The sequence below is a fragment of the Chanodichthys erythropterus genome, chromosome 1 (assembly GCF_024489055.1).
Source record: "Chanodichthys erythropterus isolate Z2021 chromosome 1, ASM2448905v1, whole genome shotgun sequence".
Classification (NCBI taxonomy): domain Eukaryota; kingdom Metazoa; phylum Chordata; class Actinopteri; order Cypriniformes; family Xenocyprididae; genus Chanodichthys; species Chanodichthys erythropterus.
Window position 1 is genome coordinate 23,986,270 of NC_090221.1, and position 26,700 is coordinate 24,012,969.

The following is a 26,700-nucleotide window of genomic DNA, read 5'->3' on the forward strand; positions in this document are numbered from 1 at the left end:
GTTTTTGCCATTTCCACATGTTGTACTTTAACGAACTCCTCCTAGAGCTTTAATCAGATCAACATCATATTTGGTCAGTCTAATCTAAAGGCCTTTGAGACGTTAAATTGCGAAGATCTAGAGTTTTCGCTGAAGGGCGTGTCCGTGGCGGCCTGGCAAAGTTCGATGTTTCGCCATGAAACAGGAAGTTGTTGTAACTCAGACAAACAATGTCTGATCTGCCCCAAACTTCCCATGTTTTATTAGAGTCCTGACCTGAAGACATCTATATGACAATATTCAGTTACAGTCATAGCGCCACCTGGGGGCAACAGGAAATGACATGTTTTATACTGTGATTAACTCCTCATAGAGATTTAACCAGATCAACATCAAATGTTATCAGTCTAATCTTAAGACCTTAGCGATGATAAATATCAAAGATCTTGAGTTTTCGTTGAAGGGCGTGTCCGTGGCGGCCTGACAAAGTCTGATGTTTCGCCATGAAAGAGGAAACTGTTGTAAGTCAGGCATACTATGTCCGATCTGCTCCAAACTTCATATGTGTGATAAGAGTCCTAGCCTAAAGACGTCTATATGATAATATTCAGTTAGTCATTGCGCCACCTGCTGGCAACAGGAAGTGGCATGCTTTATACCATAATTCACTATCACATTCACATTTCATCATGCCACGAAGTACCAGACATGCTAGAAACACGTTAAATCATGCAACACTTGGCTGAGTGCTAATGTATGCGATTAACGCCACGAAAGAAACAGGAAGTTGTTGTAACTCAGGCATACAATGTCCGATCTGCTTCAAACTTCACGTGTTCAGTGATAGTCCAGGGCTGAAGACATCAACATGGCAAAATTCAGTTACGGTAAAAGCGCCACCTGTTGGCCGCAGGAAGTGTGGCATTTCGAAATGACTTTGGCATAATTCTCCTGTATTCACTCACTTAAATGCATGACGCCCACTGTTCACTGTTTTCCTGAGGCCAACGGGTGGCGGTGAGCCCGGGTGCGAGGGCCCTCTCAACGCTGCTTGCAGCTTTAATTAGGGCCCGAGCACCGATGGTGTGAGGACCCTATTGGAATTGCTCCGTTTATTATTATTATTATTATTATTATTATTATTAGGGCCCGAGCACCGATGGTGTGAGGACCCTATTGGAATTGCTCCGTTTATTAGGGCCCAAGCGAAAATTCGCGCAGGGCCCTCTTGTTCTTCTAAGGATTATTAGGGCCCAAGCGAAAATTCGCGCAGGGCCCTCTTGTTCTTCTAAGGATTATTAGGGCCCAAGCGAAAATTCGCGCAGGGCCCTCTTGTTCTTCTAAGGATTATTATTATTATTTTTTTTTTTTTTTTTTTTTTTTTTCCGTCTTCCGGGGCTTTTTGGGGGCCTTAACATGCTCAAAAACTCTTGAAAATTGGCACACACATTGGAATCCGCGGCCATTAGGACGCCGGAGAGGCTGGTACCCGGGCGTGGCAGGGGGGCTCGACAGCGCCCCCTTGAAAAAAGTCTGAAAATTTGGTCCATATATTAAACATGCTTGCACGTATTAGTATGAAACTCGGTACACATATAGACCTCATCGGGCCGAACAACTTTCGCGCTCTAAGTTAATCGCCACGCCAACAGGAAGTCAGCTATTAAGGGTTGTTTGAAAAACGCATGCTCTGGAATTTGATATACTCCTCCTAGACGATTAATCCGATCGCCACCAAACTCGGTCAGCATGAAGTCAAGACACTGATGATTAAAAATTGCCAGGGGATTTTTGATATCTCGAACGGTTTGGCCGTGGCGAGGCAACGAATTTATGGCGAGAAAAAGGAAACAGGAAATGTGTTATAACGTCTTAATACATATATTGATCTTTATGAAACTTCACGAGTGTGTTCGTTATAGGAGTCTGATCACATGGATGTGACTATTGTGAGTCAAAGTTATAGCGCCACCAACTGGCAGCAGGAAGTGTATCACTTTTTGAAATGTTTTGAGATCACCCTCTTATTTTTACCTGATTTGCTTCAAACTTCATCAGTGTAATGTCAATACACAGCAGATGTAGACCTATGACAGGATTTTTGATATTTGAAATATTGTTGCCATGGCAACAGGTCAAACTGTAATAATATTCTTGAGTGTTTTTGAGGCTCTTAACATGCTTCAAATTGCATGAAACTCGACACACACATCAATATTGTCAACCAGTAGACATGGACAAAGCCATAGAAATGGGCGTGGTGGAGGGGCTCAGTAGCGCCACCTTTTGACAAAAGTGGGGGTTAGTTTTTCCTACAGTCACCAAACTCGGTACACATATTATTCTCATCAAGCCGGACAATTTTCTAATTTACATTCATTAGCTCCGACCAACAGGAAGTCAGCTATTTTGGTTTGAATGTTAATTTTTTGAAAAAACAGGCTATGAATTTTATACTACTACTCCTACAGGGTTTATCCAATTTACACCAAGCTTTTTTTAACTTGTTGCGAACACATTGAAGTTGTTTAATTGCAAACGGATTTTGGATATCTCAAACGGTTTGGCCGTGGCGAGGCAACGAATTTATGGCGAGAAAAGGGAAACAGGAAATGTGTTATAACTTCTGCATACATTGATTGATGTTTATGAAACTTCAGGAGTGTGTTGGTTGTAGTAGTCTGATCACATGGATGTAACTATTGTGAGTCAAAGTTATAGCGCCACCAAATGGCAGCAAGAAGTGTATCACTTTTAAAATGCTTTGAGATCACCCTCTTATTTTTACCTGATTTGCTTCAAACTTCATCAGTGTAATGTCAATACACAGCAGATGTAGACCTATGACAGGATTTTTGATATTTGAAATATTGTTGCCATGGCAACAGGTCAAACTGTAATAATATTCTTGAGTGTTTTTGAGGCTCTTAACATGCTTCAAATTGCATGAAACTCGACACACACATCAATATTGTCAACCAGTAGACATGGACAAAGCCATAGAAATGGGCGTGGTGGAGGGGCTCAGTAGCGCCACCTTTTGACAAAAGTGGGGGTTAGTTTTTCCTACAGTCACCAAACTCGGTACACATATTATTCTCATCAAGCCGGACAATTTTCTAATTTACATTCATTAGCTCCGACCAACAGGAAGTCAGCTATTTTGGTTTGAATGTTAATTTTTTGAAAAAACAGGCTATGAATTTTATACTACTACTCCTACAGGGTTTATCCAATTTACACCAAGCTTTTTTTAACTTGTTGCTAACACATTGAAGTTGTTTAATTGCAAACGGATTTTGGATATCTCAAACGGTTTGGCCGTGGCGAGGCAACGAATTTATGGCAAGAAAAGGGAAACAAAGTGTTATAACTTCTGCATACATTAATTGATTTTGATGAAACTTTGGCTTAGTCTTCGTTGTACAAGGCTGATCACATGGATTTGAGTATTGTGATTCAAAGTCATAGCGCCACCAACTGGAAGCAGAAAATGTGTCACTTTCAGCATACATTGAGATCACCCTCTTATTTTTACCTGATTTGCTTCAAAATTCATCAGAATAATGTTAAAACTTGGCACATGTAATCCTTTGAAAATGGGCAGGGAGGAGGGGCTCTATAGCGGCACCTTGTAGTGCAGTAAATGTGGAGTGAATTTGACATAGTCCTTTGATGTTTAACCGTTTTAAGTGCCTATTGCCCGCTGTGCACAGTTGCCCTGAAGCCACCGGGGTGGCGGTGCCACCGGGCTTGGGCCCGCCATCGCTGCTCGCAGCTATATTTAGGGCCCAAGCGAAAATTCGCGCAGGGCCCTCTTGTTCTTCTAAGGATTATTATTATTAGGGCCCAAGCGAAAATTCGCGCAGGGCCCTCTTGTTCTTCTAAGGATTATTATTAGGGCCCAAGCGAAAATTCGCGCAGGGCCCTCTTGTTCTTCTAAGGATTATTATTATTTTTTTTATTTTTTTTTTTTTTTTTTTTTTTTTTTTTTTTTTTCCGTCTTCCGGGGCTTTTTGGGGGCCTTAACATGCTCAAAAACTCTTGAAAATTGGCACACACATTGGAATCCGCGGCCATTAGGACGCCGGAGAGGCTGGTACCCGGGCGTGGCAGGGGGGCTCGACAGCGCCCCTTGAAAAAGTCTGAAAATTTGGTCCATATATTAAACATGCTTGCACGTATTAGTATGAAACTCGGTACACATATAGACCTCATCGGGCCGAACAACTTTCGCGCTCTAAGTTAATCGCCACGCCAACAGGAAGTCAGCTATTAAGGGTTGTTTGAAAAACGCATGCTCTGGAATTTGATATACTCCTCCTAGACGATTAATCCGATCGCCACCAAACTCGGTCAGCATGAAGTCAAGACACTGATGATTAAAAATTGCCAGGGGATTTTTGATATCTCGAACGGTTTGGCCGTGGCGAGGCAACGAATTTATGGCGAGAAAAAGGAAACAGGAAATGTGTTATAACGTCTTAATACATATATTGATCTTTATGAAACTTCACGAGTGTGTTCGTTATAGGAGTCTGATCACATGGATGTGACTATTGTGAGTCAAAGTTATAGCGCCACCAACTGGCAGCAGGAAGTGTATCACTTTTTGAAATGTTTTGAGATCACCCTCTTATTTTTACCTGATTTGCTTCAAACTTCATCAGTGTAATGTCAATACACAGCAGATGTAGACCTATGACAGGATTTTTGATATTTGAAATATTGTTGCCATGGCAACAGGTCAAACTGTAATAATATTCTTGAGTGTTTTTGAGGCTCTTAACATGCTTCAAATTGCATGAAACTCGACACACACATCAATATTGTCAACCAGTAGACATGGACAAAGCCATAGAAATGGGCGTGGTGGAGGGGCTCAGTAGCGCCACCTTTTGACAAAAGTGGGGGTTAGTTTTTCCTACAGTCACCAAACTCGGTACACATATTATTCTCATCAAGCCGGACAATTTTCTAATTTACATTCATTAGCTCCGACCAACAGGAAGTCAGCTATTTTGGTTTGAATGTTAATTTTTTGAAAAAACAGGCTATGAATTTTATACTACTACTCCTACAGGGTTTATCCAATTTACACCAAGCTTTTTTTAACTTGTTGCGAACACATTGAAGTTGTTTAATTGCAAACGGATTTTGGATATCTCAAACGGTTTGGCCGTGGCGAGGCAACGAATTTATGGCAAGAAAAGGGAAACAAAGTGTTATAACTTCTGCATACATTAATTGATTTTGATGAAACTTTGGCTTAGTCTTCGTTGTACAAGGCTGATCACATGGATTTGACTATTGTGATTCAAAGTCATAGCGCCACCAACTGGAAGCAGAAAATGTGTCACTTTCAGCATACATTGAGATCACCCTCTTATTTTTACCTGATTTGCTTCAAAATTCATCAGAATAATGTTAAAACTTGGCACATGTAATCCTTTGAAAATGGGCAGGGAGGAGGGGCTCTATAGCGGCACCTTGTAGTGCAGTAAATGTGGAGTGAATTTGACATAGTCCTTTGATGTTTAACCGTTTTAAGTGCCTATTGCCCGCTGTGCACAGTTGCCCTGAAGCCACCGGGGTGGCGGTGCCACCGGGCTTGGGCCCGCCATCGCTGCTCGCAGCTATATTTTATTTTATTTATTTTTTTTTTTTTTCGTCTTCCAGGGCTTTTTGGGGGCCTTAACATGCTCAAAAACTCTTGAAAATTGGCACACACATTGGAATCCGCGGCCATTAGGACGCCGGAGAGGCTGGTACCCGGGCGTGGCAGGGGGGCTCGACAGCGCCCCCTTGAAAAAAGTCTGAAAATTTGGTCCATATATTAAACATGCTTGCACGTATTAGTATGAAACTCGGTACACATATAGACCTCATCGGGCCGAACAACTTTCGCGCTCTAAGTTAATCGCCACGCCAACAGGAAGTCAGCTATTAAGGGTTGTTTGAAAAACGCATGCTCTGGAATTTGATATACTCCTCCTAGACGATTAATCCGATCGCCACCAAACTCGGTCAGCATGAAGTCAAGACACTGATGATTAAAAATTGCCAGGGGATTTTTGATATCTCGAACGGTTTGGCCGTGGCGAGGCAACGAATTTATGGCGAGAAAAAGGAAACAGGAAATGTGTTATAACGTCTTAATACATATATTGATCTTTATGAAACTTCACGAGTGTGTTCGTTATAGGAGTCTGATCACATGGATGTGACTATTGTGAGTCAAAGTTATAGCGCCACCAACTGGCAGCAGGAAGTGTATCACTTTTTGAAATGTTTTGAGATCACCCTCTTATTTTTACCTGATTTGCTTCAAACTTCATCAATGTAATGGCAATACACAGCAGATGTAGACCTATGACAGGATTTTTGATATTTGAAATATTGTTGCCATGGCAACAGGTCAAACTGTAATAATATTCTTGAGTGTTTTTGAGGCTCTTAACATGCTTCAAATTGCATGAAACTCGACACACACATCAATATTGTCAACCAGTAGACATGGACAAAGCCATAGAAATGGGCGTGGTGGAGGGGCTCAGTAGCGCCACCTTTTGACAAAAGTGGGGGGTTAGTTTTTCCTACAGTCACCAAACTCGGTACACATATTATTCTCATCAAGCCGGACAATTTTCTAATTTACATTCATTAGCTCCGACCAACAGGAAGTCAGCTATTTTGGTTTGAATGTTAATTTTTTGAAAAAACAGGCTATGAATTTTATACTACTACTCCTACAGGGTTTATCCAATTTACACCAAGCTTTTTTTAACTTGTTGCGAACACATTGAAGTTGTTTAATTGCAAACGGATTTTGGATATCTCAAACGGTTTGGCTGTGGCGAGGCAACGAATTTATGGCGAGAAAAGGGAAACAGGAAATGTGTTATAACTTCTGCATACATTGATTGATGTTTATGAAACTTCAGGAGTGTGTTGGTTGTAGTAGTCTGATCACATGGATGTAACTATTGTGAGTCAAAGTTATAGCGCCACCAAATGGCAGCAAGAAGTGTATCACTTTTAAAATGCTTTGAGATCACCCTCTTATTTTTACCTGATTTGCTTCAAACTTCATCAGTGTAATGTCAATACACAGCAGATGTAGACCTATGACAGGATTTTTGATATTTGAAATATTGTTGCCATGGCAACAGGTCAAACTGTAATAATATTCTTGAGTGTTTTTGAGGCTCTTAACATGCTTCAAATTGCATGAAACTCGACACACACATCAATATTGTCAACCAGTAGACATGGACAAAGCCATAGAAATGGGCGTGGTGGAGGGGCTCAGTAGCGCCACCTTTTGACAAAAGTGGGGGTTAGTTTTTCCTACAGTCACCAAACTCGGTACACATATTATTCTCATCAAGCCGGACAATTTTCTAATTTACATTCATTAGCTCCGACCAACAGGAAGTCAGCTATTTTGGTTTGAATGTTAATTTTTTGAAAAAACAGGCTATGAATTTTATACTACTACTCCTACAGGGTTTATCCAATTTACACCAAGCTTTTTTAACTTGTTGCTAACACATTGAAGTTGTTTAATTGCAAACGGATTTTGGATATCTCAAACGGTTTGGCCGTGGCGAGGCAACGAATTTATGGCAAGAAAAGGGAAACAAAGTGTTATAACTTCTGCATACATTAATTGATTTTGATGAAACTTTGGCTTAGTCTTCGTTGTACAAGGCTGATCACATGGATTTGACTATTGTGATTCAAAGTCATAGCGCCACCAACTGGAAGCAGAAAATGTGTCACTTTCAGCATACATTGAGATCACCCTCTTATTTTTACCTGATTTGCTTCAAAATTCATCAGAATAATGTTAAAACTTGGCACATGTAATCCTTTGAAAATGGGCAGGGAGGAGGGGCTCTATAGCGGCACCTTGTAGTGCAGTAAATGTGGAGTGAATTTGACATAGTCCTTTGATGTTTAACCGTTTTAAGTGCCTATTGCCCGCTGTGCACAGTTGCCCTGAAGCCACCGGGGTGGCGGTGCCACCGGGCTTGGGCCCGCCATCGCTGCTCGCAGCTATATTATTTATTTATTTATTTATTTTTTCCGTCTTCCGGGGCTTTTTGGGGGCCTTAACATGCTCAAAAACTCTTGAAAATTGGCACACACATTGGAATCCGCGGCCATTAGGACGCCGGAGAGGCTGGTACCCGGGCGTGGCAGGGGGGCTCGACAGCGCCCCCTTGAAAAAAGTCTGAAAATTTGGTCCATATAATAAACATGCTTGCACGTATTAGTATGAAACTCGGTACACATATAGACCTCATCGGGCCGAACAACTTTCGCGCTCTAAGTTAATCGCCACACAAACAGGAAGTCATCTATTAAGGGTTGTTTGAAAAACGCATGCTCTGGAATTTGATATACTCCTCCTAGACGATTAATCCGATCGCCACCAAACTCGGTCAGCATGAAGTCAAGACACTGATGATTAAAAATTGCCAGGGGATTTTTGATATCTCGAACGGTTTGGCCGTGGCGAGGCAACGAATTTATGGCGAGAAAAAGGAAACAGGAAATGTGTTATAACATCTGCATACATATATTGATCTTTATGAAACTTCACGAGTGTGTTGGTTGTAGTAGTCTGATCACATGGATGTGACTATTGTGAGTCAAAGTTATAGCGCCACCAACTGGCAGCAGGAAGTGTATCACTTTTTGAAATGCTTTGAGATCACCCTCTTATTTTTACCTGATTTGCTTCAAACTTCATCAATGTAATGGCAATACACAGCAGATGTAGACCTATGACAGGATTTTTGATATTTGAAATATTGTTGCCATGGCAACAGGTCAAACTGTAATAATATTCTTGAGTGTTTTTGAGGCTCTTAACATGCTTCAAATTGCATGAAACTCGACACACACATCAATATTGTCAACCAGTAGACATGGACAAAGCCATAGAAATGGGCGTGGTGGAGGGGCTCAGTAGCGCCACCTTTTGACAAAAGTGGGGGTTAGTTTTTCCTACAGTCACCAAACTCGGTACACATATTGTTCTCATCAAGCCGGACAATTTTCTAATTTACATTCATTAGCTCCGACCAACAGGAAGTCGGCTATTTTTTTGAATGTTAATTTTTTGAAAAAACAGGCTATGAATTTTATACTACTACTCCTACAGGGTTTATCCAATTTACACCAAGCTTTTTTTAACTTGTTGCGAACACATTGAAGTTGTTTAATTGCAAACGGATTTTGGATACCTCAAACGGTTTGGCCGTGGCGAGGCAACGAATTTATGGCGAGAAAAGGGAAACAGGAAATGTGTTATAACTTCTGCATACATTGATTGATGTTTATGAAACTTCAGGAGTGTGTTGGTTGTAGTAGTCTGATCACATGGATGTGACTATTGTGAGTCAAAGTTATAGCGCCACCAAATGGCAGCAAGAAGTGTATCACTTTTAAAATGCTTTGAGATCACCCTTATTAGGGCCCAAGCGAAAATTCGCGCAGGGCCCTCTTGTTCTTCTAAGGATTATTAGGGCCCAAGCGAAAATTCGCGCAGGGCCCTCTTGTTCTTCTAAGGATTATTATTTTTATTTTTTTATTTTTTTATTTATTTTTTTTTTTTTTTTCCGTCTTCCGGGGCTTTTTGGGGGCCTTAACATGCTCAAAAACTCTTGAAAATTGGCACACACATTGGAATCCGCGGCCATTAGGACGCCGGAGAGGCTGGTACCCGGGCGTGGCAGGGGGGCTCGACAGCGCCCCCTTGAAAAAAGTCTGAAAATTTGGTCCATATATTAAACATGCTTGCACGTATTAGTATGAAACTCGGTACACATATAGACCTCATCGGGCCGAACAACTTTCGCGCTCTAAGTTAATCGCCACGCCAACAGGAAGTCAGCTATTAAGGGTTGTTTGAAAAACGCATGCTCTGGAATTTGATATACTCCTCCTAGACGATTAATCCGATCGCCACCAAACTCGGTCAGCATGAAGTCAAGACACTGATGATTAAAAATTGCCAGGGGATTTTTGATATCTCGAACGGTTTGGCCGTGGCGAGGCAACGAATTTATGGCGAGAAAAAGGAAACAGGAAATGTGTTATAACGTCTTAATACATATATTGATCTTTATGAAACTTCACGAGTGTGTTCGTTATAGGAGTCTGATCACATGGATGTGACTATTGTGAGTCAAAGTTATAGCGCCACCAACTGGCAGCAGGAAGTGTATCACTTTTTGAAATGTTTTGAGATCACCCTCTTATTTTTACCTGATTTGCTTCAAACTTCATCAGTGTAATGTCAATACACAGCAGATGTAGACCTATGACAGGATTTTTGATATTTGAAATATTGTTGCCATGGCAACAGGTCAAACTGTAATAATATTCTTGAGTGTTTTTGAGGCTCTTAACATGCTTCAAATTGCATGAAACTCGACACACACATCAATATTGTCAACCAGTAGACATGGACAAAGCCATAGAAATGGGCGTGGTGGAGGGGCTCAGTAGCGCCACCTTTTGACAAAAGTGGGGGTTAGTTTTTCCTACAGTCACCAAACTCGGTACACATATTATTCTCATCAAGCCGGACAATTTTCTAATTTACATTCATTAGCTCCGACCAACAGGAAGTCAGCTATTTTGGTTTGAATGTTAATTTTTTGAAAAAACAGGCTATGAATTTTATACTACTACTCCTACAGGGTTTATCCAATTTACACCAAGCTTTTTTAACTTGTTGCGAACACATTGAAGTTGTTTAATTGCAAACGGATTTTGGATATCTCAAACGGTTTGGCCGTGGCGAGGCAACAAATTTATGGCGAGAAAAGGGAAACAGGAAATGTGTTATAACTTCTGCATACATTGATTGATGTTTATGAAACTTCAGGAGTGTGTTGGTTGTAGTAGTCTGATCACATGGATGTAACTATTGTGAGTCAAAGTTATAGCGCCACCAAATGGCAGCAAGAAGTGTATCACTTTTAAAATGCTTTGAGATCACCCTCTTATTTTTACCTGATTTGCTTCAAACTTCATCAGTGTAATGTCAATACACAGCAGATGTAGACCTATGACAGGATTTTTGATATTTGAAATATTGTTGCCATGGCAACAGGTCAAACTGTAATAATATTCTTGAGTGTTTTTGAGGCTCTTAACATGCTTCAAATTGCATGAAACTCGACACACACATCAATATTGTCAAACCAGTAGACATGGACAAAGCCATAGAAATGGGCGTGGTGGAGGGGCTCAGTAGCGCCACCTTTTGACAAAAGTGGGGGTTAGTTTTTCCTACAGTCACCAAACTCGGTACACATATTATTCTCATCAAGCCGGACAATTTTCTAATTTACATTCATTAGCTCCGACCAACAGGAAGTCAGCTATTTTGGTTTGAATGTTAATTTTTTGAAAAAACAGGCTATGAATTTTATACTACTACTCCTACAGGGTTTATCCAATTTACACCAAGCTTTTTTTAACTTGTTGCTAACACATTGAAGTTGTTTAATTGCAAACGGATTTTGGATATCTCAAACGGTTTGGCCGTGGCGAGGCAACGAATTTATGGCAAGAAAAGGGAAACAAAGTGTTATAACTTCTGCATACATTAATTGATTTTGATGAAACTTTGGCTTAGTCTTCGTTGTACAAGGCTGATCACATGGATTTGACTATTGTGATTCAAAGTCATAGCGCCACCAACTGGAAGCAGAAAATGTGTCACTTTCAGCATACATTGAGATCACCCTCTTATTTTTACCTGATTTGCTTCAAAATTCATCAGAATAATGTTAAAACTTGGCACATGTAATCCTTTGAAAATGGGCAGGGAGGAGGGGCTCTATAGCGGCACCTTGTAGTGCAGTAAATGTGGAGTGAATTTGACATAGTCCTTTGATGTTTAACCGTTTTAAGTGCCTATTGCCCGCTGTGCACAGTTGCCCTGAAGCCACCGAGGTGGCGGTGCCACCGGGCTTGGGCCCGCCATCGCTGCTCGCAGCTATATTTATTATTTATTTTTTTTTTTTTTTATTATTTTTTTTTCCGTCTTCCGGGGCTTTTTGGGGGCCTTAACATGCTCAAAAACTCTTGAAAATTGGCACACACATTGGAATCCGCGGCCATTAGGACGCCGGAGAGGCTGGTACCCGGGCGTGGCAGGGGGGCTCGACAGCGCCCCCTTGAAAAAAGTCTGAAAATTTGGTCCATATATTAAACATGCTTGCACGTATTAGTATGAAACTCGGTACACATATAGACCTCATCGGGCCGAACAACTTTCGCGCTCTAAGTTAATCGCCACGCCAACAGGAAGTCAGCTATTAAGGGTTGTTTGAAAAACGCATGCTCTGGAATTTGATATACTCCTCCTAGACGATTAATCCGATCGCCACCAAACTCGGTCAGCATGAAGTCAAGACACTGATGATTAAAAATTGCCAGGGGATTTTTGATATCTCGAACGGTTTGGCCGTGGCGAGGCAACGAATTTATGGCGAGAAAAAGGAAACAGGAAATGTGTTATAACGTCTTAATACATATATTGATCTTTATGAAACTTCACGAGTGTGTTCGTTATAGGAGTCTGATCACATGGATGTGACTATTGTGAGTCAAAGTTATAGCGCCACCAACTGGCAGCAGGAAGTGTATCACTTTTTGAAATGTTTTGAGATCACCCTCTTATTTTTACCTGATTTGCTTCAAACTTCATCAGTGTAATGTCAATACACAGCAGATGTAGACCTATGACAGGATTTTTGATATTTGAAATATTGTTGCCATGGCAACAGGTCAAACTGTAATAATATTCTTGAGTGTTTTTGAGGCTCTTAACATGCTTCAAATTGCATGAAACTCGACACACACTTCAATATTGTCAACCAGTAGACATGGACAAAGCCATAGAAATGGGCGTGGTGGAGGGGCTCAGTAGCGCCACCTTTTGACAAAAGTGGGGGTTAGTTTTTCCTACAGTCACCAAACTCGGTACACATATTATTCTCATCAAGCCGGACAATTTTCTAATTTACATTCATTAGCTCCGACCAACAGGAAGTCAGCTATTTTGGTTTGAATGTTAATTTTTTGAAAAAACAGGCTATGAATTTTATACTACTACTCCTACAGGGTTTATCCAATTTACACCAAGCTTTTTTTAACTTGTTGCGAACACATTGAAGTTGTTTAATTGCAAACGGATTTTGGATATCTCAAACGGTTTGGCCGTGGCGAGGCAACGAATTTATGGCGAGAAAAGGGAAACAGGAAATGTGTTATAACTTCTGCATACATTGATTGATGTTTATGAAACTTCAGGAGTGTGTTGGTTGTAGTAGTCTGATCACATGGATGTAACTATTGTGAGTCAAAGTTATAGCGCCACCAAATGGCAGCAAGAAGTGTATCACTTTTAAAATGCTTTGAGATCACCCTCTTATTTTTACCTGATTTGCTTCAAACTTCATCAGTGTAATGTCAATACACAGCAGATGTAGACCTATGACAGGATTTTTGATATTTGAAATATTGTTGCCATGGCAACAGGTCAAACTGTAATAATATTCTTGAGTGTTTTTGAGGCTCTTAACATGCTTCAAATTGCATGAAACTCGACACACACATCAATATTGTCAACCAGTAGACATGGACAAAGCCATAGAAATGGGCGTGGTGGAGGGGCTCAGTAGCGCCACCTTTTGACAAAAGTGGGGGTTAGTTTTTCCTACAGTCACCAAACTCGGTACACATATTATTCTCATCAAGCCGGACAATTTTCTAATTTACATTCATTAGCTCCGACCAACAGGAAGTCAGCTATTTTGGTTTGAATGTTAATTTTTTGAAAAAACAGGCTATGAATTTTATACTACTACTCCTACAGGGTTTATCCAATTTACACCAAGCTTTTTTTAACTTGTTGCTAACACATTGAAGTTGTTTAATTGCAAACGGATTTTGGATATCTCAAACGGTTTGGCCGTGGCGAGGCAACGAATTTATGGCAAGAAAAGGGAAACAAAGTGTTATAACTTCTGCATACATTAATTGATTTTGATGAAACTTTGGCTTAGTCTTCGTTGTACAAGGCTGATCACATGGATTTGACTATTGTGATTCAAAGTCATAGCGCCACCAACTGGAAGCAGAAAATGTGTCACTTTCAGCATACATTGAGATCACCCTCTTATTTTTACCTGATTTGCTTCAAAATTCATCAGAATAATGTTAAAACTTGGCACATGTAATCCTTTGAAAATGGGCAGGGAGGAGGGGCTCTATAGCGGCACCTTGTAGTGCAGTAAATGTGGAGTGAATTTGACATAGTCCTTTGATGTTTAACCGTTTTAAGTGCCTATTGCCCGCTGTGCACAGTTGCCCTGAAGCCACCGGGGTGGCGGTGCCACCGGGCTTGGGCCCGCCATCGCTGCTCGCAGCTATATTTAGGGCCCAAGCGAAAATTCGCGCAGGGCCCTCTTGTTCTTCTAAGGATTATTATTATTTTTATTTTTATTTTTTTTTTTTTTTTTCCGTCTTCCGGGGCTTTTTGGGGGCCTTAACATGCTCAAAAACTCTTGAAAATTGGCACACACATTGGAATCCGCGGCCATTAGGACGCCGGAGAGGCTGGTACCCGGGCGTGGCAGGGGGGCTCGACAGCGCCCCCTTGAAAAAAGTCTGAAAATTTGGTCCATATATTAAACATGCTTGCACGTATTAGTATGAAACTCGGTACACATATAGACCTCATCGGGCCGAACAACTTTCGCGCTCTAAGTTAATCGCCACGCCAACAGGAAGTCAGCTATTAAGGGTTGTTTGAAAAACGCATGCTCTGGAATTTGATATACTCCTCCTAGACGATTAATCCGATCGCCACCAAACTCGGTCAGCATGAAGTCAAGACACTGATGATTAAAAATTGCCAGGGGATTTTTGATATCTCGAACGGTTTGGCCGTGGCGAGGCAACGAATTTATGGCGAGAAAAAGGAAACAGGAAATGTGTTATAACGTCTTAATACATATATTGATCTTTATGAAACTTCACGAGTGTGTTCGTTATAGGAGTCTGATCACATGGATGTGACTATTGTGAGTCAAAGTTATAGCGCCACCAACTGGCAGCAGGAAGTGTATCACTTTTTGAAATGTTTTGAGATCACCCTCTTATTTTTACCTGATTTGCTTCAAACTTCATCAGTGTAATGTCAATACACAGCAGATGTAGACCTATGACAGGATTTTTGATATTTGAAATATTGTTGCCATGGCAACAGGTCAAACTGTAATAATATTCTTGAGTGTTTTTGAGGCTCTTAACATGCTTCAAATTGCATGAAACTCGACACACACATCAATATTGTCAACCAGTAGACATGGACAAAGCCATAGAAATGGGCGTGGTGGAGGGGCTCAGTAGCGCCACCTTTTGACAAAAGTGGGGGTTAGTTTTTCCTACAGTCACCAAACTCGGTACACATATTATTCTCATCAAGCCGGACAATTTTCTAATTTACATTCATTAGCTCCGACCAACAGGAAGTCAGCTATTTTGGTTTGAATGTTAATTTTTTGAAAAACAGGCTATGAATTTTATACTACTACTCCTACAGGGTTTATCCAATTTACACCAAGCTTTTTTTAACTTGTTGCGAACACATTGAAGTTGTTTAATTGCAAACGGATTTTGGATATCTCAAACGGTTTGGCCGTGGCGAGGCAACAAATTTATGGCGAGAAAAGGGAAACAGGAAATGTGTTATAACTTCTGCATACATTGATTGATGTTTATGAAACTTCAGGAGTGTGTTGGTTGTAGTAGTCTGATCACATGGATGTAACTATTGTGAGTCAAAGTTATAGCGCCACCAAATGGCAGCAAGAAGTGTATCACTTTTAAAATGCTTTGAGATCACCCTCTTATTTTTACCTGATTTGCTTCAAACTTCATCAGTGTAATGTCAATACACAGCAGATGTAGACCTATGACAGGATTTTTGATATTTGAAATATTGTTGCCATGGCAACAGGTCAAACTGTAATAATATTCTTGAGTGTTTTTGAGGCTCTTAACATGCTTCAAATTGCATGAAACTCGACACACACATCAATATTGTCAAACCAGTAGACATGGACAAAGCCATAGAAATGGGCGTGGTGGAGGGGCTCAGTAGCGCCACCTTTTGACAAAAGTGGGGGGGTTAGTTTTTCCTACAGTCACCAAACTCGGTACACATATTATTCTCATCAAGCCGGACAATTTTCTAATTTACATTCATTAGCTCCGACCAACAGGAAGTCAGCTATTTTGGTTTGAATGTTAATTTTTTGAAAAAACAGGCTATGAATTTTATACTACTACTCCTACAGGGTTTATCCAATTTACACCAAGCTTTTTTTAACTTGTTGCTAACACATTGAAGTTGTTTAATTGCAAACGGATTTTGGATATCTCAAACGGTTTGGCCGTGGCGAGGCAACGAATTTATGGCAAGAAAAGGGAAACAAAGTGTTATAACTTCTGCATACATTAATTGATTTTGATGAAACTTTGGCTTAGTCTTCGTTGTACAAGGCTGATCACATGGATTTGACTATTGTGATTCAAAGTCATAGCGCCACCAACTGGAAGCAGAAAATGTGTCACTTTCAGCATACATTGAGATCACCCTCTTATTTTTACCTGATTTGCTTCAAAATTCATCAGAATAATGTTAAAACTTGGCACATGTAATCCTTTGAAAATGGGCAGGGAGGAGGGGCTCTATAGCGGCACCTTGTAGTGCAGTAAATGTGGAGTGAATTTGACATAGTCCTTTGATGTTTAACCGTTTTAAGTGCCTATTGCCCGCTGTGCACAGTTGCCCTGAAGCCACCGAGGTGGCGGTGCCACCGGGCTTGGGCCCGCCATCGCTGCTCGCAGCTATATTTATTATTTTATTTATTTATTATTATTTTTTTTTTTTTTCGTCTTCCGGGGCTTTTTGGGGGCCTTAACATGCTCAAAAACTCTTGAAAATTGGCACACACATTGGAATCCGCGGCCATTAGGACGCCGGAGAGGCTGGTACCCGGGCGTGGCAGGGGGGCTCGACAGCGCCCCCTTGAAAAACTGAAAATTTGGTCCATATATTAAACATGCTTGCACGTATTAGTATGAAACTCGGTACACATATAGACCTCATCGGGCCGAACAACTTTCGCGCTCTAAGTTAATCGCCACGCCAACAGGAAGTCAGCTATTAAGGGTTGTTTGAAAAACGCATGCTCTGGAATTTGATATACTCCTCCTAGACGATTAATCCGATCGCCACCAAACTCGGTCAGCATGAAGTCAAGACACTGATGATTAAAAATTGCCAGGGGATTTTTGATATCTCGAACGGTTTGGCCGTGGCGAGGCAACGAATTTATGGCGAGAAAAAGGAAACAGGAAATGTGTTATAACGTCTTAATACATATATTGATCTTTATGAAACTTCACGAGTGTGTTCGTTATAGGAGTCTGATCACATGGATGTGACTATTGTGAGTCAAAGTTATAGCGCCACCAACTGGCAGCAGGAAGTGTATCACTTTTTGAAATGTTTTGAGATCACCCTCTTATTTTTACCTGATTTGCTTCAAACTTCATCAGTGTAATGTCAATACACAGCAGATGTAGACCTATGACAGGATTTTTGATATTTGAAATATTGTTGCCATGGCAACAGGTCAAACTGTAATAATATTCTTGAGTGTTTTTGAGGCTCTTAACATGCTTCAAATTGCATGAAACTCGACACACACATCAATATTGTCAACCAGTAGACATGGACAAAGCCATAGAAATGGGCGTGGTGGAGGGGCTCAGTAGCGCCACCTTTTGACAAAAGTGGGGGGGTTAGTTTTTCCTACAGTCACCAAACTCGGTACACATATTATTCTCATCAAGCCGGACAATTTTCTAATTTACATTCATTAGCTCCGACCAACAGGAAGTCAGCTATTTTGGTTTGAATGTTAATTTTTTGAAAAAACAGGCTATGAATTTTATACTACTACTCCTACAGGGTTTATCCAATTTACACCAAGCTTTTTTTAACTTGTTGCGAACACATTGAAGTTGTTTAATTGCAAACGGATTTTGGATATCTCAAACGGTTTGGCCGTGGCGAGGCAACGAATTTATGGCGAGAAAAGGGAAACAGGAAATGTGTTATAACTTCTGCATACATTGATTGATGTTTATGAAACTTCAGGAGTGTGTTGGTTGTAGTAGTCTGATCACATGGATGTAACTATTGTGAGTCAAAGTTATAGCGCCACCAAATGGCAGCAAGAAGTGTATCACTTTTAAAATGCTTTGAGATCACCCTCTTATTTTTACCTGATTTGCTTCAAACTTCATCAGTGTAATGTCAATACACAGCAGATGTAGACCTATGACAGGATTTTTGATATTTGAAATATTGTTGCCATGGCAACAGGTCAAACTGTAATAATATTCTTGAGTGTTTTTGAGGCTCTTAACATGCTTCAAATTGCATGAAACTCGACACACACATCAATATTGTCAACCAGTAGACATGGACAAAGCCATAGAAATGGGCGTGGTGGAGGGGCTCAGTAGCGCCACCTTTTGACAAAAGTGGGGGGGTTAGTTTTTCCTACAGTCACCAAACTCGGTACACATATTATTCTCATCAAGCCGGACAATTTTCTAATTTACATTCATTAGCTCCGACCAACAGGAAGTCAGCTATTTTGGTTTGAATGTTAATTTTTTGAAAAAACAGGCTATGAATTTTATACTACTACTCCTACAGGGTTTATCCAATTTACACCAAGCTTTTTTTAACTTGTTGCTAACACATTGAAGTTGTTTTATTGCAAACGGATTTTGGATATCTCAAACGGTTTGGCCGTGGCGAGGCAACGAATTTATGGCAAGAAAAGGGAAACAAAGTGTTATAACTTCTGCATACATTAATTGATTTTGATGAAACTTTGGCTTAGTCTTCGTTGTACAAGGCTGATCACATGGATTTGACTATTGTGATTCAAAGTCATAGCGCCACCAACTGGAAGCAGAAAATGTGTCACTTTCAGCATACATTGAGATCACCCTCTTATTTTTACCTGATTTGCTTCAAAATTCATCAGAATAATGTTAAAACTTGGCACATGTAATCCTTTGAAAATGGGCAGGGAGGAAGGGGTCTATAGCAGCACCTTGTAGTGCAGTAAATGTGGAGTGAATTTGACATAGTCCTTTGATGTTTAACCGTTTTAAGTGCCTATTGCCCGCTGTGCACAGTTGCCCTGAAGCCACCGGGGTGGCGGTGCCACCGGGCTTGGGCCCGCCATCGCTGCTCGCAGCTATATTTATTATTATTTTTTTTTTATTATTTATTTTTTTCCGTCTTCCGGGGCTTTTTGGGGGCCTTAACATGCTCAAAAACTCTTGAAAATTGGCACACACATTGGAATCCGCGGCCATTAGGACGCCGCAGAGGCTGGTACCCGGGCGTGGCAGGGGGGCTCGACAGCGCCCCCTTGAAAAGAGTCTGAAAATTTTGTCCATATATTAAACACGCTTGCATGTATTAGTATGAAACTCAGTACACATATAGACCTCATCGGGCCGAACAACTTTCGTGCTCTAAGTTAAACGCCACGCCAACAGGAAGTCAGCTATTAAGGGTTGTTTGAAAAACGCATGCTCTGGAATTTGATATACTCCTCCTAGGAGATTATTCCGATCACCACCAAACTCAGTCACCATGAAGTCAAGACATCGATGATGAAAAATTGCAACAAATTTATGGCGAGAAAAGGGAAACAGGAAGTGTGTTATAACTTCTGCATACATTGATTGATCTTTATGAAACTTCACGAGTGTGTTTGTTGTAGTAGTCCGATCACATGGATGTGACTATTGTGAGTCAAAGTTATAGCGCCACCAACTAGCAGCAAGAAGTGTGTCACTTTCAAAATGCTTTGAGATCACCATCTTATTTTTATCCGATTTGCTTCAAACTTCACCAGAATAATGTCAAGACATGGTGAATGTAGACCTTTGAAAAAAATAGTGATATCACAAACACTGTTGCCATGGCAATGCATCAAACTTTAATATTAGTTTTGGAAGCTTTTGAGACTCTTAACATGCTTCAAATTGCATGAAACTCAATGCACACATCAGAGATATCAACCAGCAGACATGGGCAAAACTGTAGAAACGGGCGGGGAGCACGCCTCTATAGCGCCACCTTTTGACAAAAGTGGGGGGGTTAGTTTAACCTACAGTCACCAAACTCGGTACACTTATTGTTCTCATTAAGCCGGATAATTTTCTAATTTACAGTCATTCCGACCAACAGGAAGTCTGCTATTTTGGTTTGAATGTGGATTTTTTGACTAAACAGGCTCTGAATTTTAAACTACTACTTCTAGGGAGTTTATTCCATTCAGACCAAACATTTTTTTACATGTTGCTAAGACATTGAAGATGTTAAATTGAAAACGGATAATGGATGTCTGTGTGTGAGTCTATGTCTGTGTCACACTGTCTATATATATCTTTTTCTCTCTCTGTGTATGCATATGTGTGCTTTACAGTCTTATTTTTTTCAAAATATTGAGTTATTTATTTTTAACAATTACAATGAGAATTTTTGAATTATTTATTTACTGATATAATTCAAATTTATTAAAAAACCCTGTTTCAGTAAAATTTCACATGATTATGAAAGTGGCTGTTTAAAATAAACATGCATAAGTGAGCAGAAAATTCAATACATGAACCTTATTAATACCTGAGATTGACATTAAAATTGTCTTTGCAGGTTCTGTGATTTGGCTCTATTTATTATTTATTATTTTTCCATTTTATTTTTTATCTTATACCACACATATTAAATTAAATGAATGCATGCTTTTGGTGCATAAGATTGGTGCACAAACAACAGCTCATGGAGGTCAAAAAACACATGAATAGAAGTGTGAGTATTATACAACATCAGCAATCACAGACATTCACATTATGGCTGGATTAGTTATTTCAGAGCATTGTGGAGTTTGCACAAATAAAAGTAAATCATTTGGTCTAGAATTTTTATAGGGGTTGTCTGAAGCCGACTTCAGACTGCATGATTTTCTTCAAACTTTATCAGTGTAATGTCAATACACAGCAGATGTAGACCTATGACAGGATCACCATCTTATTTTTATCCGATTTGCTTCAAACTTCACCAGAATAATGTCAAGACATGGTGAATGTAGACCTTTGAAAAAAATAGTGATATCACAAACACTGTTGCCATGGCAATGCATCAAACTTTAATATTAGTTTTGGAAGCTTTTGAGACTCTTAACATGCTTCAAATTGCATGAAACTCGACACACACATCAATATTGTCAACCAGTAGACATGGACAAAGTCATAGAAATGAGCGTGGTGGAGGGGCTCAGTAGCGCCACCTTTTGACAAAAGTGGGGGGGTTAATTTTTCCTACAATCACCAAACTTGGTACACATATTGCTCTCATCAAGCCGGACAATTTTCTAATTTACATTCATTAGCTCCAACCAACAGGAAGTCGGCTATTTTTATTTGAATGTTAATTTTTTTAAAAAACAGGCTATGAATTTTATACTACTACTCCTACAGGGTTTATCCAATTTACACAAAGCTTTTTTTTAACTTGTTGCTAACACACTGAAGTTGTTTAATTGCAAACGGATTTTGGATATCTCAAACGGTTTGGCCGTGGCGAGGCAACAAATTTATGGCAAGAAAAGGGAAACAAAGTGTTATAACTTCTGCATACATTAATTGATTTTGATGAAACTTCGGTTTAGTTTTCGTTGTACAAGGCTGATCAAATGGATGTGACTATTGTGATTCAAAGTCATAGCGCCACCAACTGGAAGCAGAAAATGTGTAACTCTCAGCATACATTGAGATCACCCTCTTATTTTAACCTGATTTGCTTCAAAATTCATCAGAATAATGTAAAAACTTGGCACATGTAATCCTTTGAAAATGGGCAGGGAGGAGGGGCTCTATAGCGGCACCTTGTATTGCAGTAAATGTGGAGTGAATTTGACATAGTCCTTTGATGTTTAACCGTTTTAAATGCCTATTGCCCGCTGGGCACACTTGCCCTGAAGCCACCGGGGTGGCGGTGCCACCGGGCTTGAGCCCGCCATCGCTGCTCGCAGCTATATTTATTATTATTCTTCTTCTCCAAAGTAAATCACATTTTAGAGGGCCTAAACATGCTTGAAAACTCATGAAACTTTGCACATGTGTCAGAAGTGGTGAAAATGTACGTATGTTATGGGTTTCGGAATTGGGCGTGGAAAAATGGCTCGATAGCGCCATCTAACGTACAGCCCCACTCGCTACATTTCACTAGGGTTTTGAAATTCGATACACACATTTATCAGCCCAGTACCTACAAAAAATTCTCTTGGAGCGAAATCACCGTTTTTTGCATTTTCCAGACTTTGTACTTTAACGAACTCCTCCTAGAACTTTAATCAGATCAATGTCATATTTGGTCAGTCTAATCTAAAGGCCTTTGTGACGTTAAATTGCGAAGATCTAGAGTTTTCACAGAAGGGCGTGTCCGTGGCGGCCTGACAAAGTTTGATGTTTTCGCCATGAAAAAGGAAGTTGTTGTAACTCAGACAAACAATGTCCGATCTGCTCCAAACTTCATCAACGACATCTTCGTAACAATATTCAGTTACAGTCATAGCGCTACCTGCAGGCAACAGGAAATGACATGTTTTACACTGTGATTAACTCCTCATAGAGATTTAACCAGATCAACATCAAATGTTGTCAGTCTAATCTCAAGACCTTACCAATGATAAATATCAAAGATCTTGAGTTTTCGCTGAATGGCGTGTATGTGGCGGCCTGACAAAATCTGATGTTTCGCCATGAAAGACGAAGCTGCTGTAACTTAGGCATATAATGTCCAATCTGCTCCAAACTTCACACATTTGATAATATTTCTGGCCTGAACACATCTATATCGCAATATTCGGTTACGGACAAAGCGCCACCTGTTGGCAGCAGGAAGTGTGGCACTTTTAAATGAAATTGCCATAATTCTCCTGTATTTACTCGCTTACATGCATGTCGCCCACTATTCGCTCTTTTCCTAAGGCCAACGGGTGGCGGTGAGCCCGGGTGCGAGGGCCCTTTCATCGCTGCCTGCAGCTTTAATTTTGCTATGTTCTTAAAGTACACATAAAATATACTTTAAGTTGTTTTCTGTAAATACACTAAATAAGTCACTGAAATAAGGCCTAAAAAACATATTAAACATTTTTCACAAGACCTTTTGGAACTGTATATTTTAGTCTAGAGTTTTTGTTTCAAAGTGATATTAAAATCATTATGCCTACTCTGACACATAAAACAATGTATTGATTTTAAATTTCTAAAACACTTTTTGTTTAGGATGGCCATATACAAGGAGGCGTGAATCTTCATGAATAATGCTGTGATTCACACCTGAGGTCATTAAGACCCTGCCCCTAATGAGCCGCATAATGAGCCATTCAGTCAGGAATGTGACTGAGTGAACTAAGAAAGAATGCAATGACAAAAGAAAAATATAATTTTTTGTTTGTAGTTTATTTAAAAGTCAAAGACACATACAGTTATACAGTTATACCTGGAAATAAATCCTGTTCAAAGATATATGTGAACATCACATACCTGGCATTTGGTGTTTCTATGCACTTGAGAAAAAGAAAAAATTATTGAAAAAAAAAAAAAAAACTGTCCTGCTTCCAGTCAGTGATCTCAGTATCATATGCATGCAGTCCAATATGGGCCAATATCTGGGCCAATAATTCTCAAATCTGTAAGATAAAAGAAAAAGAAAGGAGCTTTTTGAAAGAAGTCTCGTGCTCATCAAGCCTGCATTTAAAAACAACAATACTGTGAAATATTATTACAATATAAAATAATGGTTTTCTATTTTAATATACTTTAAAATACAATGTATTTCTGTGATGCAAAGCTGAATTTCCATTATTCATTGTGAATAAAAGCTTCATTGATATGGCACTAGACTATTTCACAGTAAACACTTCATAATCTGTTCAAAACAGGCCAAAGAAATCATCCAAACGTTCATATTACCTCTATGACATTTTATGTATTATATTTGTTATATTATAGAGCCTAAATGTCTGTATTATAATATTCACTGACACTAAATCGCTATTAGAATAAAGAACTAAAGAATAAAAAAACATACCATTCACAATCATCAGCTTGATCAAGTTGATCCGCGATCAAAATGAAATTGAAAGTGCTCTTCCAGAATTATTCCTCACTGCGTCTCAAAACAATGTACATGAATCTGACTAAGCTTGATGTGTTTAACGACTGACATCTCTCTCTTTTGCAAACAGATTAAATAAACAGAGAATATTTATTTTTGATTTGACTTGTATTATTTAAAACCTGACTTTTCAGCATTTCGTCGGACATATGTCTCATGTTTGTGTGATAAGTATTCTCTAAGTTACAGTTCATTTTCTGAGGACTATCCGAATGGACTTCATTCAGATAGAGATGGCAGGTTGCGCATCATGTTAGTTTTCTTTATTTTGCAAAAAGCAAAACATTTTGTTTTTACTGTGAGTGTACACAAATAAAAGAAGACATTCCACAGTTTTTAATAATAATAACTCTTATTTGTACCTCCAGAATTGCCGACTCCAGAGTGTAAAGGGTTGTTTAAAAGGGACAACCCTTTTAGACCATGCGCCGGGTGTGCCGACCATTTTTTCCGTCCTTAACCCTCTACCGCATAGTGTTGCCATATGGCAACATACACTTTGTGTTCATTTACTTGCCACTGTCTCTTTAACAGAACATTCTCTTTTTTTTTTTTTTTTTTTTTGTTAGTAAGAGAAGACCTTAGTTTAGCCAATGATGTGCTTTGGTTAAGTCACATGACATGCAATTTTTTTCTGTGGCGCGATTTTCTGACAGACTGCCGTCTCTTGTATGTAGTTGCTGAAAGCAAACTAAAACGTCAGTAACAAACAAGGACCCGCCCATGTCACATTCACAAAAAAATTGTTAACATCATCTCAGGTAAGTTATGATAACATATTCACCACTCAAAAAAAAAAAAAAAAGAAATTGTTTTTGGGAAAATCAATAAAATGTCTGTGTTGGCAACATATGGCAACACTGCGCAATAATGGAATGACTTTATTATAATAGGTTAGATAGCTAGCAAAGGCCAGCTGCAGTCTGTTAAGCTGTAACGATAACAACATTAATGCTAGTGATATAATGTTGATTAGTCGTTGATTAGTGTTAAGGACTGCCATGGCATTTATATTATGGATTAAATCAACATCGGAGACCTGCCACCACAGCCAGTATACTGGCCCAGACCTACCACTGGCCTACCATTGTGTCTCAAAAAGGCAGGTGCAAGTGGATGTAAGTGTATTGTTAGGGTGAAGTGCACCAAATGTGATGTGTACATGTGTCTCACCTTTGAAAAAAAATGCTTTTTGAACTTACATACAGAAAAAAGGTGAAGTTTCAAGGATTATGGGGGGTTCATGTTCATAACCTTCCTCTCATAAGATTGCGTAATGTTGAATTTTCATGAACTACAATATTTTAGGTTTTATGTAAATGTTTTATGATACATGATGAACAGTATTAGATTTGTTTTTAACTGTCTACATTTGCAATTTAAATAATATTCATGAAAAACGTAATGAAATTCAAAGAATATAAAGCATTATTCAGCAAAATAATAAATTCCATAAATAAAAGCACAAGATAAATAAGTATAAGGTGTTGTTTATATTTACTGCTAAGCTTATAAAAGCACCAATGTATTCAATACAAACAACATTTCTGAGGAAAAATATTGACTATATACACTTACACTTATTTTAAGTTATTTCCACTATCGCGCGTTGTTGCCATATGGCAACATATCATAAAGTACCTTAAAATAATATTAAAATATAATTTTTTTTTTTTTTTTTTACAGCACTTCAAGTTAAGCCATTCTAAGAAAAGAAAAAGAGTCAAATATTTCTTTTTTATAAATTTATCATAATGCGTGCGGTAGAGGGTTAAACTAGCAAAAGTGGATTCGGACATGCCCTAAGTGCACTTGCGCAGTGCGCTTTAGGCCACGTGCTTAGATTGTTAAAATAGTGCCCACGGTGATCCAGTCACAGTGATGGAATAACAGTCTGTCACACAAAATTATTGTTAGACTACATAAAACTTCATACAGTTGACATTATGATGGTGTTTTACATCCTTTTTGAAGCTTGAAAACATCAGTCTTCATTGTAATTGGATGAAAAGAGCAACCAGCACATTATTCAAAATTTCTCTATTTGTGTTCCACAGAAGAAATGAGGGTGAGTAAATGTTGATAGCATTTTCATTTTGGGTGATATATCCCTTTAAAAACTTGTAATGCTTTTTTAACAGGCAGAATGTGTGCTTCAGACATTAGAACTGTGTTTCGTGTAGAGGCCCTGTTTCTAAAAATATTTGGCAGGGTAGCTGATTTACGGCCAGCTCCCATGGGCCTGATCATTTTATTTTGAGTGGGAGCGGAAATGGAGACGAAGGTTGTTCATAGGGCGGAACCACCAGTGAAAGACCCTCACGTGACAGCAGTGG

General features: G+C 39.4%; 1 protein-coding gene across 3 annotated transcripts in view; it reads left to right on the forward strand.

The window, feature by feature from the left end:
* Positions 1-26,700, forward strand: part of fgfrl1a (fibroblast growth factor receptor like 1a) — a 217,402-nt gene that overhangs the window by 37,158 nt on the left and 153,544 nt on the right. Inside the window, exon 1 of one of the 3 annotated variants that reach the window (XM_067390764.1) lies at positions 26,161-26,432. The exons of the other annotated variants lie outside the window; for them this stretch is intronic. The gene's annotated coding sequence lies outside the window, so the exon portion shown is untranslated. Of the gene's footprint in view, positions 1-26,160; positions 26,433-26,700 lie in introns of those variants that run through there. 3 annotated transcript variants of the gene reach the window in all.